Below are 13929 nucleotides of genomic sequence, written 5' to 3'. Positions count from 1 at the left end.
GAAAGAAAGAAAGAAAGAAAGAAAGAAAGAAAGAAAGAAAGAAAGAAAGAAAGAAAGAAACAGAAAAAGGAAAGAATGGAATAAAAAAGAAGAAAGAAGAGAGAGAGAAAGAAAACATCTAATAAAATGTTCTCTCTTGAACTACAATTAATGTAAGATACAGGGTGCTTAACAGATATCTCCAAGTAAAAGAGAGTTTCAGTTTGTTTTTAATACAAAGTGCTGTTTGTACTGGCAGCTAGATTTGTAAAACTTGACTATCATAGGGCTAATCAAATGAATTTAATGACAGCAAGTACATATAGTCAAAGGAACTAAAAGTTAACTGTGAATGTGGGCAGATGTCAGGTTGGTTAGTCTTTCTCTTCTCAGTCTCTCCATCTCTCCCAATCTCTGCCTCTATCAATGCTGACTCTGTCCTTCTCTCCCTACCTCTTTGTCTATGGACGTCTCTATCTCATTCCTCTCTCATTTCCTGTTGCCTACCCTTCATCCCATCCTATAGCCCAGTTCTGGAGTTAGCCAATCATAGGCTCACCTCATGATGAGCTGACCTACTGAACTCTGTCATTTTTCAAGGTCGCCTCCTGGCCTTGGGCTGCCTGACACACACACACCAGGTCTTATCAACACCTTTCCTGCGCAAACACTCCAGTCCTGCTCCCCTGAGCTCTGGGTTGTTCACGAGGCAGTTGAAACCAAAAAGGGGTGCTGACTGACTGACAAATTCAGCCAACACAATCATTCTTATCTTTCATTTTTCCATGGTGGGAAATAGAAGCTGAACACTTACCATCACTGTAGGCTTCAAAAACATCTAATCAAACTGCAGAAAGCCTGGTGTTTGGTTTATTTTAGAAGGACTTCACAATGAGTCAAACCAATGGAGGTTTCGTGAGCAACCATTTCTGCACAGCACTTCGTCTCACGTTCTAACACACCCAGAAACAGAACACCAGCACCAGACAAGATCTTAGGAATTCATGTTATAAATGAAGAATAGTAAAGGGCCTGGAAAAACTTGGCTTGGCATGGCTCAAAAGATCTTGGCAATGTCATCGGAGGGCCAGTCTTGCTCACAGGGAGGTAAGTTTAATGGCCTCTGCCATAAACCAGACAGAGGTTATGACATGTGAATTTCAGACCACGAGGTAAGAAAGAGCAGGCCGGCAATGAAACAGGGATGAGACATGGTAACTGAGTAGATCCAGGGTCTGAAACAGAATGAAGACTTAAAGGCAAGTCTACAATACAGAGAATATACTGGGTCCCCCAAAGTTAGCAACTTCAGAGAAATAAATGAGAAACATGAGAAAATGTCCCTTTTCACAACTTTAGAGTCAGAGTATCCTTTCACATCTTTCATCTGAGACAGCCGCCCCCAGAAAGACTCATGGATTTCACACTTGTCCTTGTCACACACAGTCTCCCACTCTCAGGGTTCAATATGGCTTGACTCTTTTCAATCCAACTTGCATATCTGACGACAGCCTCATCAAAACTTTCCCTAGCTGTATTTTTGCCTCCCAGCTTACCTTGGTCCCTCCCTTTCCCTCAAGTTCCCATTAGTCCCCACACACCAGAGAAAATCTCTATCCAGGTGTCAGACTCACCACCTGCAAAGTCACCACACTTGACTGCACCTGGATCCCCAAACAGACTTCAAATCCCATCTCAGTGCCCTCTCGACCAGGGGTAACACTAGTGCGTACACAAGCGAGGCAAGACATGAAGGAGGCTTTCTTCCCTCCCAGCTCAAGACTTGCGACATGAGGGGCACCTGGGTGGCCCAGTGGTTAAGCGTCTGCCTTTGGCTCAGGTCATGATCCCAGCGTCCCGGGATGAGCCCATACAGGGCTCCCTACTCAGCGGGAGGCCGGCTTCTTCCTCTCCCACTCCCCCTGCTTGTGCTCCTTCTCTTGCTGTGTCTCTCTCTGTCAAATAAATAAATAAAATCTTTTTAAAAAAAGAAAAAGACTTGGAACATGAGCCACTGCCTTGACCCTCCCTTCTGCTCATTTTATGTATCCACTCCCCTGTCAAAAAAAAAAAAAAGAAGAAAAGAAAAGAAAATCACTGGGAGATGGAGCACAGCCAGGGTTCTGTGAAAATCAAAAGAGAATACAGAGAGAATTACCTACAGCCCTCTTTTTCTTTGAAGGGCCAATCTCCCATAGGCTTCATTCTCTTCCTACTTCTTTCTTTTTCCCTACTTACTGAGTTTATTCCTATATATTTAGAAACAGATGTATAAATCTAGAATATGAAAAAAAAAGTCTAGTCCAGATCTTTAATTTTTATGGATTAGGAAACGTAAATCCAAAGATGTTTAAGTGACTTTCTCAAAGACTCTAAGAACTTTCTGTTTTCACCACAGATTTGAAAACAGCTTATTCTCTTCTATTGCTCAGAATTTATTCCGTCCTGGGTACCACAAACTGATATCCTATTTCAAATTATCACACAACCTGAGAAGTAAATGTTTTCAAGGCCGTTTCACAAATACAACATCTGAAGTTCACGGAGGTGATCTATCTACCAACAGTCACTCAACTAGCAAGCACTGGAGACAAGTCTTAAACCCAGATCTTCCAAATCTCTCTTCCTGCCATATTGAACTCCTTCCTCTTCTCACACCAGAGCATGGATGGAAATGTCTATGTATCCTTTCCTCCTACATCTGAACATCATTCAGGACTCTTGTTCATTTGTGTAATTTTTATTTGATTGTCATTATCAGCATATAAGATGAGACTGCCTGGATATTTGTCATTCCCCTCCCTATCCTGCACATATCCTTATTTCTTTTATAATCCACTCGGTCTTTGTTAGAATTCCTGTTGGCATTCATTAAGTATGCTTTTGCCCACAAGTAACAGACAACCCAGCTCTCAGAGGCTTAAATCATGAGGATATTTAAATTAAACAAGACCACAAAGACTGGCATAGATTCAAAGATGGGTGAGAACAATTGAGAATTGGCTAAAGGAGTTTCATTTTACTATGCCCTTCACTTACTACCAAATTGGAAAAAAAAATTTATTTTTATTTTATTTAAAGATTTTATTTATTTGACGAAGATCACAAGTAGGCCAAGAAGCAGGCAGAGAGAGAGAGAGAGGAGGAAGCAGGACTCGATCCCAGGACCCTGAGATCATGACCTGAGCCGAAGGCAGAGGCTTAACCCACTGAGCCACCCAGGTGCCCCAGAAAAAAAAAAAAAAAATTTAAAACATGTACATGAATCCAAGGAGAACAGTTAATGATTCTCCAATGCCTCTTCTATCTCTCAAAGATATGTCCTAACTGAAACTAATGTAACATCGTGTGTCAACTATACTCAAATAAAAAATTGAAAGAAAAAGAAAATGTCCAAATTTAGTGTCGATATGAGGAGTCCACTCATTCACAGGAGCTCGGAATGGCCGGCTCACCTCCCTTGATACCATTTAGCTGGGAAAGACGTAATTTTAGCACAAAATGGGTTCCCTGCATCATATAAAGACATCTTGCCATCCCAGTTACTTCTTTCTACGTTCTATTTCTCACTGCATCATCAAGCCTACAACACCCACCTATGAACAGCCATGGGGTAAGTTAGCAGCTCAACAATGTCTTCCAAAACCCAGGCTCCAAACAATATAGGCTTCTTACAGAATTAAACTCCATCAACCTCCATATATAAGCTTTTTATCTTCTTCTTTGTCACAAGGTCACAAGTCTCCAATATAGATCCAGTTAGCACATCATCACACCAGCATACCAAGCAGGTGGAAATGGACAAAGGGAACAAGTGTTCTCTAGCAAATCCTTGCATTTTTATCTGAACAGGAAAATACTTCCACAGATGCTCCCTAGTTCCCTTTCCAGTAAGAGGTTATGGGTTAGAATTGAGTCACAGGACAACTCCTGTCCTCAAGAGTGGGAGAGTGAAAATCTGACAAAGGAGAAAAGGAGCTCCATGACCAACTCAGACTGAGGCTTATTCAGTCCTGGGAGCAGGGCCCTTTGCCTCTCTGATCAGAACACAGGTTTGGTTAACAAGGAAGTTGAGGGGAGTAGCTATTGATGAGATCCTAACAACGTCTTCCACACAGACTCTCTATGAAGCAAGCATACCTGATGCCTTTTCTTCCTACATGACTTATGACTTGGGAAGAGATCCTGTGTGCTCATATCATCCTAAATTAAGCAAACGTTCCATCCTGTCAAATGTTTTCTCTTAATCCAGCTTTACAAAACAACCAATCTCTCTCCTTGCTATTGTGTGTTATTTCTTTTAAAATCTTCATGAGGTCTAAAAAGGCAGACCTACCCTAAGGGCAGAGCTACCCTATGACCCAGCAACTGCACTATTGGGTATTTAAAGGATACAAACATAGTGATTCAAAGGGGCACATGCACCCCCAATGTTTACAGCAGCAATGTCCACAATAGCCAAACTATGGAAAGAGCCCAGATGTCCACTGACAGATGAATAGATAAAGAAGATATGATACAAAAGGATATTACTCAGCCATCCAAAAAGAAATGAAATCTTGCCTTTTGCAATAACATGGATGGAACAAAAGGGTATTATGCTAAACAAAATAAGTCAGTCAGGGAAAGACAAACACCATCAATTTCACTCATATGTGCAATTTAAGAAACAAAACAGATGAACATAGGGGAAGGGAATTAAAGATAAGATGAAAATTGAGATGGAGGGAAACGATAAGAGACTCTTAACTCTAGGGAACAAACTGAAGGTTGCTGGAGGGGACAGGGTAGAGAATGGGGTAACTGGGTGATGGGCATTAAGGAGGCCACTTGATGGAATGAGCGCTGGGTGTTATATGCCACTGAAGAATCGCTAAATTCTATCTCTGAAACTAATTAAAGAAAAAAAAAAAAGAAAGAAAGAAAGAACAAGAAAAACCCTCCAAGAGGTCTACAATTTTTTTTGCCCAATTTTGTATTTCACTGTGAGTCATTCTACTGGTTACCACTAAAAAGGTCTTCATAAATTCCCAGGGGGGGGGGGGAAACAACTTAAGAAAGCCCACTTCCTGATGTCTTATCCCTTTTTTTTTTTTTTTTTTTAAGATTTATTTGAGGGGTGCCTGGGTGGCTCAGTGGGTTAAGCTTCTGCCTTCTGCTCAGGTCATGATCTCAGGGTCCTGGGATTGAGCCCCACATCGGGCTCTCTGCTCAGTGGGGAACCTGCTTCCTCCTCTCTCTCTCTGCCTGCCTCTCTGCCTACTTGTGCCCTCTGTCAAATAAAGAAATAAAATCTTTTTTAAAAATTTATTTGAAAGAGCAGGGGAGGGGCAGAAAGAGAGGGAGCGTGGAGCCCAATGCAGGCCCCATCTCAGGACCCCGAGATCAGGACCTGAGCCAAAACCAAGAATTGGATGCTTAACTGACTGAACCACCTGGTGCCCCTCTTCCCCCATAAGCTAAATAATTGATGGCTCTTGTACCAAGCCTGCAGGTGACAAGTCTCGCAGGGACAGCCCAACACGTGGGCAAATCCCTACTTCAAATCAGCACAAGTACAACTGTGGCTGGAATCCATTCTTTCCTGGAGGATTTTAGGTTTTTGAATCTTTCTTCTGACACTTACTTTGACCTTTCAACCTTTACTTTTCCTGCTCATGAAGAGCAAACCAACACAAATTTCCAAATACTTCTTTGCATCCTTTTACTTTCTTCTCTAAATGAATCTGAAGCATAAATGATTTTTTTTATTTGTGACTTTATCTCATCTTACCATTTTCCCTCTTCTCTCAACTACTGCCTGATCACTCCCAAGTATTACATAATCCTAGTTGAGAACACCCGTTACTCAAAATTCAATTACACAGACTGAAGTCGTAAGTTCAAAATGAGTTGATTTTCATTGCAACCAGTGAAACCCATGGCAAACATTAAACACACAAAACATTGTGACTTTTTTTTGTCTGCACCTCTATACAAATGTTTAATGCAAATCATTAAAATTATGGAAGTAGACACAAAAGAAGGGCATAGGAAAAAATCCTGAAAAATTTATAAGGAGTGCAGCCCAATAAATGTCAATTAATTATACAGATCTAATAATTAATAATTTAAGATGTAATGAAAATGACATTTTTCTCAATGTTAGGCTCGACTATGAGAACAGAGACCTCCAAAATACAGTAGCTTAATATTAACATTTATTTCTCCCCCACTGCTTATAGCTCCTTGGCTATAACTTGGTTTGGTGGCCAAAGGGAGTCCATAAGAAAGGCTAAGAAAGCTAGTTTTTTAGCTCATTGTCATTGAGCTCAGCTGGCTGAAGGGAAAGTGTCAGGGAGGGTAGGAAACATACAGGCCTGTATTTTGATGGTGTACTTAGCTAAAAATTTGCTTGGTTACTTAAGAAGAAGAAAAGACGGGGTATGGGGAGAGGATTGGCTAAATCACTGTCTCTATTTAAAAAACATAAAACATATTTTAAGTGTTTTCATTGCTTCTTGGGGTTGGAAGAGTCAGAGCCCTCCCAAAATCTTACCCTTATTACATATAAAACACAGAAATACATATAATACATAGCAGATATGCAATCTAACCATGGTATTAAAATTTCATGAGGAAGCTTTTAGGGAAAATAATACCTCAAAAGGCTCTTTGCGTGATAGGATACTGAAAAAAAAAAAAAAAGCTGAGAAATATTGTTCTATCTAATACAGGAGTTTTCAGAAACCTACCTCAAGGTTGGGACAAAATAACAGATTTATTTTTAGATTTATAAATAGATTTATTATCGTTTTGCAAAGTTTCTTCTTAGTACATTATAGGTTATATAATATAATAAATATAATATATAATATATAATATAATAAATAGAAATTGTAATATTGTAATTGTATTATCAAACTGAGGTGCCAGTCTCAGTCTCTGATTGTTACCATGTTCCCACTCTTCCTGTGCCTCGCCTTTCTTGTATTCTATCGCTCACTAAAATTCCAAAGCTACACTAAAAGGAGTTCAACTTTGTCTCTCTTTGTCTTTTTGTGTCTCTTTGTCTTGGCTTCTCTCTCTCTCACTCTGACTGTGGCTCGCTCATACTCTGACACGCACGCGCGCGCGCGCACACACACACACACACACACACACACACACACACACAAAGTCAGGACACCATCACCATCACAGAATGAATCAAAAGCTACCATTAACAACCTCCTCAGTCAATTCACAGACACATTGTATCTAGAGACTCCTGCTCGGTCTACATTCCTACAAGAACTAAAGAAGCCGATCCTTTGAGGAAATGTTTGTCCAAGAAAGTTCTAGTCTCCTGAGCAGAGGGATGGTGACATGAAAGAAAAGCATTTTGATGTCATCTCACTCCATCTCCCAAACTTCAGTATTTCACTTCCTATTTCCTCAAGTTTCTCCACTGGCATTTAGATATTGTCAAGTTAACTTTCTCTCCCCCTCTTCCTAACAAGGAACTTTCTAGCTCTGAGGTGTTTTATGTAACATAAAAGGCTAGATGCCTTCACCCTTTTGTTCTAAAGTTTTGAAAAAAAATTTTTATATGTATTTGTGTGTGTCATCTCCTGGGTCTCCCAACCCTCTCAGTAATGTGCTACAGCACGGCCTACAGAGTTCTTGTCCCAATAAATGGGGAAAATTGTATAATTCTTTAAATACATTTCCTTATTTTCGACCAAGGTGCCATATCTTATCATCTTATCTACTTAATGTTGGTAGTTTGCCTCTCCCCTCCTGAAATCACCTCTGTTCTTCCTGCTGAAATTTCCAGGGCCTGACATTCCTGCAGGACACAATAAACACAAAGAAGATAACAAACCATGGGGATTTTTTACTCAGGAATTGGAACAGCTCTCCTTCCTGCCCCTACTCCCACTCATCCGGCACTTCCATCATGGAAATCTTTTCTACCCATAGCTGGTGTGTGCACAACAGAGGGAGGAAGGGCTCCCCCGTGTTTAGGCACTCTCCTCCTTCCTTCAGGGGCATGACATGCGTAACTGCCACTGCCTTCACAGACTTTTCTCAAAGTCACCCTCAATCAATGGCCTTAAACTTCTCCATTTCTTTACTATGTAAGAACTGGGTTTATTTAGTTCTTCTACTCCCTCTTCGGGATTCATGCTTCCATGAAAACTGTTCTCAGTGAAAACATCCTCATTCATTCTTTATTCACTTCATCCCATTATCCCTTTGCCATCTCCATCTGGTGTCTGTGGTTTTCAGAATGCTTTCCTTGTATATGTCGCAGAGGGACATGAGTTATTAGCAAAAGGAACAATCAACATCCACACAGTGCTGACTCTGGTCCAGACGACGCTGAGCACCTCACTTTTTTATTTTTTTTTTTAAATCTCTTATCCTCTTCATCAACACTCAATGAGGGGCTATGTCCCCAGACTCTCAGCCCTGGAGTTGAATTCTGTGTGTTTGAATTCCAGCTCTACCACTTACTATCTGTGAGACCCTGGGGGAAGCACCCCTAGCCTTTCAGTCCTTCAATGTCCTTTTCTACGAAATGGAGTTAATGTTGGTGTCTCCTTCATAAGATTGTTATTCACCGTGTAAAATACTCAGAACAATATCTTGAACATACTTAGAATATAAAATACTTAGAACAAGGGCTGACTCAACCAGTATTAGTTACTGATATTATTACTATCCCCATTTTACATGAGAAAAAGAAGGCATAAGGAAATTTTATAACTGGCCCCAGTTGCCCAGGTGTTGGTTACTGGCAGAACAGGTGGTCTGCTCTGTAACGTATGGCTGCCAGAAGAAATTAAGAAACCAAACCACATGACTTCAGAGAGGCAGTAAAAGAATCCAACTGTGGAGTTAAAGCTAGACATTTAATGGTGTGGCACAGGGAGCGCCCAGAGCTGGCTGACATGCTTGAACAGTAGGAAGCGTCTTAATGAGTGCTCAACTTACAAGCCATCTCCCTCCTACCAAAAACCAGGGAAAAAGAAAAGTCCTCCCACAGAGGAGCACAGAGAAGAACACATTTTTAGCAGGCATTTGGAAGTACAGATTCAGAACAATGCAACATGCTCAGAAAACCCAATTTGCACAGATTTGTACAGTATTGTATCAAACAAACAAAATAGGGAAATCCGACAAATACATTTATCTCTTCCACACGTATTTACGGAGTGCCTACTGTGTTCCGGGTAAGGTGCTAAGTGCTAGACATACCGCAAGGAAACAAGACCCTGCTTGTATGGAGCTTAAATTTAGGGGAGCAATGAATACATAAGGCATCTGAAATAGTGAGAAAAGAGTTATAGATAAAATGAAAACGGTTAATGTCACATTACAAAATTCTTATTTTGTAAATATCAAAAGATATCAAGGTAGATACTCAGAATTCTCTGTAGTGAATGAGTATAGCTGTTCTGAGCCAAAGTAGTGGCTAGTATCACAGGGACTGACATGGATCAACATAGAATCAAGAAACAAATCAAGAGACAGTATGGACAAAGGACCTCCAGAGAAGGATCCAGAAAGAAATACTATAAAGACATTTTTCTTAGCCACTTTGATAACGGACCTACTCTGTAATTACCAGTATATATGTCTGTGCTCCTACATTGTATATGAGCTTTATTAACAAATCCTTCTTTGTCTTTGTCTTCTTTATAAAATGCAGAATTAAAATAGCCCCATTCACAGGGAACCTGGCAGGCTTAGTTGGTAGAGCATGTGACTCTTCATCTCAGGGTCCTACGTTCAAGCCCCATGTTGGGTATGGAGCCTACTTTGGAAAAAAAAATAAAAATCAGGAATAAAAGAAAATAGCCCCTTCTGGTACTATTTGATGGTACTTGAACATGACAGGGTCAACTGGCAGTTAACGGTTACAAATCTGGAGCTTAATAAATCCCAGTAAGCCAGTCCCTTCTACACAACGGTGTCTGGATGGGGATTTTGGCTCCATTGTCCATCAGGCCTTCCTCGGCTTACCCTCCATTTTTGTGACCTTCTCCTGTGTAGTGTTTGACCTATGACCTGCAGAGAGTACACAAAATCTGAAGCTCCCATGTTGCTCAAAAAACCGAGAGTGGACTTAGTTTATTTCCAACTCTTCCATAAGGCTACTTTCTATTTTGTAGCTTGGCCACTGTGTCCTCATCCTTCAAACTCCTGAGGTTGGAGACATGTTTGCTTTCTCTGAGTCCCATACAGTCCCACACAATGCCTTCAACAGAACAAGTTACATTGCTAGAATGTAGTGCTCTATCTAGTTTGAAAGAAGGTGACACAAAATTTGAATTCAAAATGGTGAAAAGACCTAAAAGTAAGGGCTAAAACTAGAAAGCATGTAGAGAAAAATGTAGAAGAGCTTTGTGATCTTGTATTTGGTGGTGATTTCTTAAATATGACACCAAAGGTACAGTCCACATATGAAAAAATAAGTTAGACTACATCAATATTGAAAACTTTTGTGCATGAAGGAGACTATCAACAGAGTGAATAGGCAACCCACAGAATGGAAAAAAATATCTTTAAATCGTGTATCTGACAAGGGGTTAATAACCACAACATATTTTTTCAAGTCCTACAATTCAACAAGACAACAAATAAACCAATTTAAAAATGGGTAAAGGGACTGAATAGACATTTCTCTAAAGCAGATATACAAATGAACAATAATTACATGAACACATACTCAACATCACTAATCATTAGGGAAATGCAAATCAAAACAAGATACTACCTCCTACCCATTAGGATATTATATATATTTTTTAAATAAAAAATAACAAGTGTTCTCAAGCATGTGGAAAAACTAGAGGCTGTGTGTGCTGCTGGTAGAAATGTAAAATGGTATACCAGCAATCCACTTCTGGCCAGGTACCCAAAACGACTGAAAGCAGAGACTCAGACATTTATATACCCATGTTTATAAGCAGCATCACTCACAACAGCCAATAGGAGGAATGCAAGTGCCGATTCACAGAGGCCTGGATAAAGAAAATATGGCATATACATTCCATGGAATATTATTCAACTTCTAAAAGGGAAGGAAGTTCCCTTCTTTTAAAAAATATTAACATATAATGTATTATTTGTTTCAGGGGTTCAGGTCTGTGATTCATCAGTTTACAAAATTCACAGTGCTCACCATAGCACATACTCTCCCCAGTGTTCATCACTTAGCCACCCCATCCCTCCCACACCCCTCCACTCCAGCAACCCTCAGTTTGTTTCCTGAGACTGAGTCTTTTATGGATTGTCTCCCTCTCTAGTTTCATCTTATTACATTTTTCCCTCTCTCACCCTATGATGCTTGGTCTTGTTTTTCAAATTCTTCATTTCAGTGACATCATATGATGATTGTCTTTCTCTGAGTGACTTTTTTCATTTAATCCTCATTTAATCCTTCCAATCCTCTAGTTCCATCCAAGTTGTTGAAAATGGCAAGATCTCACTTTTTGATGGCTGCATAATATTCCTGTGTGTGTGTGTGTGTGTGTGTGTGTGTGTGTGTGCGCGCGCACGCGCACACGTGCGTGTGTGTGTGTATCACATCTTCTTTATCCATTCATCTGTTGATGTACATTTAGGCTCTTTCCATAGTTTGGTTATTGTGGACATTGCTGCTATAAACACTGGGGTGCATGTGCCCCTTCAGATCACTACATTTGTGTCTTTGGGGTAAATACCCAGTAGTGCAATTGCTGGGTCCTAGGGTAGCTCTATTTTCAACTTTTTGAGGAAGCTTCATGCTGTTTTCCAGAGTGGCTGCACCAGCTTGCATTTCCACCAACAGTGTAGGAGGGTTCCCCTTCTCTGCATCCTTGCCAACATCTGTCATTTTCTGATTTGTTAATTTTAGCCATTCTGACTGGTGTAAGCTAGTATCTCATTGAGGTCTTGATTTGTATTTCCTTGATGCTGGGCGATGTTGAGCACTTTTTCATGTGTCTGTTGGTCGTTTGGATGTCTTCTTTGCAGAAATGTCTGTTCATGTCTTCTGCCCATTTCTTGATTGGATTCTTTGTTCTTTGGGTGTTGAGTTTGATAAGTTCTTTATAGATTTCAGATACTAACCCTTTATCTGATATGTCACTTTCAAATATCTTCTCTCATTCCGTTGGTTGTCTTTTCGTTTTGTTGACTACTTCCTTTACTGTGCAAAAGCTTTTGATCTTGATGAAGTCCCAATAGTTAATTTTTGCCCTTGCTTCCCTTGCTTTTGGCAATGTTTCTAGGAAGAGGTTGCTGGGGCTGAGGTCAAAGAGGTTGCTGCCTGTCTTCTCAAGGATTTTGATGGATTCCTGTCTCACATTGAGGTCTTTCATCTATTTTGAGTCAATTTTTGTGTGTGTTTAAGGAAATGGTCCAGTTTCATTTTTCTGCATGTGGCTGTCCAATTTTTCCAACATTGTTGAAGGGACCATATTTTTTCCATTGGACATTCTTTCCTGCTTTGTCAAGGATTAGTTGACCATAGAGTTGAGGGTCCATTTCTGGGTTCCCTATTCTGTTTGATTGATCTGTGTGTCTGTTTTTGTGCCAGTACCACACTGTCTTGATGATCACAGCTTTGTAATAGAGCTTGAAGTCAGGAATTATGATGCCACCAGCTGTGGTTTTCTTTTTCAACATTCCTCTGGATATTCAGGGTCTTTTCTGCTTCCATACAAATTTTTGAATTATTTGTTCCGTTTCTTTGAAAAAAGTTGCTGGTATTTTGATAGGGATTGCATTAAATGTGTAGCTTGGTCTAGGTAGCATAGACATTTTCACAATATTTGTTCTTCCAATCCATGAGCATGCAACATTTTTCCATTTTTTTGTGTCTTCCTCAATTTCTTTCATGAGTATTCTAGAATTTTCTGAATACAGATTCTTTGCCTTTTTGGTTAGGTTTATTCCCAGGATCTTATGGTTTTGGGTGCAATTGTAAATGGGATTGACTCCGTAATTTCTCTTTCTTCTTTTTGTTAGTGTATAAGGAAGGAAGTTCTGATACATGCTATAACATGGATGCACCATGAGGACATCCCACTAAGTGAAGTAAGCCATTCCCAAAAGGACAGATAATATATGATTGCACATCCTACAGTCATCAAATTCATAGAGACAGAAGGTAGAATGATGATTGCCCAGATCTGGGGGCAGGGAGATAGGGACTTACCATTTAACAGTACAGAGATTTAGTTTTGCAAGATGAAAATAGTTCTGGAGACAAGTGATGATCACAGTTGCACAACGTTGTGAATACAATTAATGTCACTGAACTGTACACTTAAAAATGGTTAAGATGAGTAAATTTTGCATTTATATTGCTTTTTTAAAAAAGAACTAAAAAGAAGGCAAAGAGGAAGGAGAAGAAGAAAAGAGAAAGGATAAGAAGGATGAAAGGAGGGGACAGAAGAGGAATAGCAAGAGAACAACCACAATTGGTATATCTATTTGGAGAAAGCTGAAAATTCTTCCCCTATAAAAGGATCACAAAGGCTCAGTGAATGGCATATTTACATTTTTCTCTCCCACTACCCCCAACACGTGTGTGTGCACACTCACACACACATCACTCACATTTCATACTGTTCAGATAGGTAGATAATTTTTCTGACTATGAACCCAACCTAGCAATTCTATCTTCCAAAAAAATCAAAGAAAAATAGGATTAATCATAAAAAGATTAAAAACTTCTGCTTAGAAGGGACCAAATCACTTTCACTGTGGGTAGATAAACCTCCATATATACAGAGTAATTCTACAAAGAAAAACAAGGAAAAGGTCGGTTTTGTGAGGAAAGAAACATAGGTTGCTAGGGGCAAAAAACAGTAGCCTCTCAACTATCTCTCTGGGGCTTTAAAAATTCCAAGTATTGTGTATTTTTCAGACTGTTTCAGAAAGAACAGCTGATATCTAAACAAGCTGGGTAAAAGCTATGCCCAGCCATTT

The sequence above is a fragment of the Enhydra lutris genome, unplaced genomic scaffold (assembly GCF_002288905.1).
Source record: "Enhydra lutris kenyoni isolate GAN:26980312 unplaced genomic scaffold, ASM228890v2 scaffoldscaffold33, whole genome shotgun sequence".
Classification (NCBI taxonomy): domain Eukaryota; kingdom Metazoa; phylum Chordata; class Mammalia; order Carnivora; family Mustelidae; genus Enhydra; species Enhydra lutris.
The sequence above is the reverse complement of the archived record's forward strand: the minus strand, read 5'-3'. Positions refer to the sequence as shown.